Source organism: Mus pahari, chromosome 6 (genome assembly GCF_900095145.1).
Source record: "Mus pahari chromosome 6, PAHARI_EIJ_v1.1, whole genome shotgun sequence".
Classification (NCBI taxonomy): domain Eukaryota; kingdom Metazoa; phylum Chordata; class Mammalia; order Rodentia; family Muridae; genus Mus; species Mus pahari.
The window spans coordinates 84,231,071-84,232,486 of NC_034595.1; positions in this window are offsets into that span (position 1 = coordinate 84,231,071).

Below are 1,416 nucleotides of genomic sequence, written 5' to 3' on the forward strand. Positions count from 1 at the left end.
AAAAAAAAAAAAAAAGAGGTTAGTGTTGGCTTTCTGGAGTTACAGATAGTTAGGAGTCACCATCTGGGTTCCTGGGAATCAAATCCTGGCCCTCTGTAAGAGCAACAATTGCTCTTAACTGCTGACAGTCTGTCCGGGCAGCAAAGATGTTCTTCTTAAGCTTTGCCTCTCAAGAGGCTTCGGACATCGTGTGCCATTGTTCTCTGGTTGGCCTGGAACTTGAGGAGACTCTCCTGTACCCCTGGACCATTGGGGTTAAAGGTGTCCATCACCACACCTAGCTGTCTTGGGGCTGTGATGCCTGGTGCACATAAGGATGCAATGCTAATCAGCAGCGATTAAAACTGTGCACCACTAGTGGGAAACCCTTACCCACCTTTTCACTCACCATCATTTAGAGCCTCCTTACAAGGAAGGAAGATAACCTGAGTCGGCAACAGTTTCCATTTTGCTGCAAGAATACATCCAAAGAGGTTGGTGGGGTGGGGGTGGGGGTGGGGGTAGGGGTGGGGTGGGGTGGGAGGTGTACAAGATGGACTTCCCTGAGGTATAAGCACAGATTGGAGTCCAAGCCACATTTGCCTGTCTCTGCCGGAAAGGGAGAATGACAAGAACAGAAAGAGTCAGTGGCTCACTAGGACTAGGACCTATTCTCCTTTAAACAAACGTGGCAGCAGAGGGCGGAGCAGTCCTTAGAGCGGGATGCCTTCTGTAGCATTTGGCCTGCGTCTGGAGTGAGGGCACCTAGGCTTTGAAGCAGCCTTTGTCAGGGACTGCTATCTAAGACTTTGTGGGCTCGTTCCTTTGAAGGATTCTCAGAGCCTTTCCGTAACTTAGCCTGGAGACCTGACTGGCAAACCAGAAGTCTCCCAGGGCTGAGAACTGCTTAGGTGGTTGGTGGTTCCTTCTAGACAACCCTTGGATCAGATAAGAGGTTTTGGTATGCGGAAGTTGACTTGCTAAAAGTGCCTTTTGTGCAACAATAAAAAGCGTAAAAAGCACTTCCAGGAAGCTGGGGATCAGTCTAAGAGGGGCATCCCCTGCTGCTTTAGAAGCCTAAACTCACCCTGCAGTGTCTCCTTTCAATCTTCCTGCCTTAACCCAGAATACCAACAGCCTTCCTTCCCTCTGCCCCATGTCCATGTTGATATCCCTGTGTCCCTGTTGATATCATTAGGCCTGAGCCTGACACTCTGGATTGAACAGTACCTAAGAGGATCTTGTTTCCCCAATGCCCAGGGGCCAAACACAATCCCCTAACTTGCTATTCCACAACTTCCAGATCATCTGGAAGCTCTGGGCTGGCAGGAACAGTCAGGAACCAGGAACCAGGAACCAGGAACAAGGTCTATTGTGTGCATTCTTCTTCTTCTTCTTCTTCTTCTTCTTCTTCTTCTTCTTCTTTTTTTTTTTTTT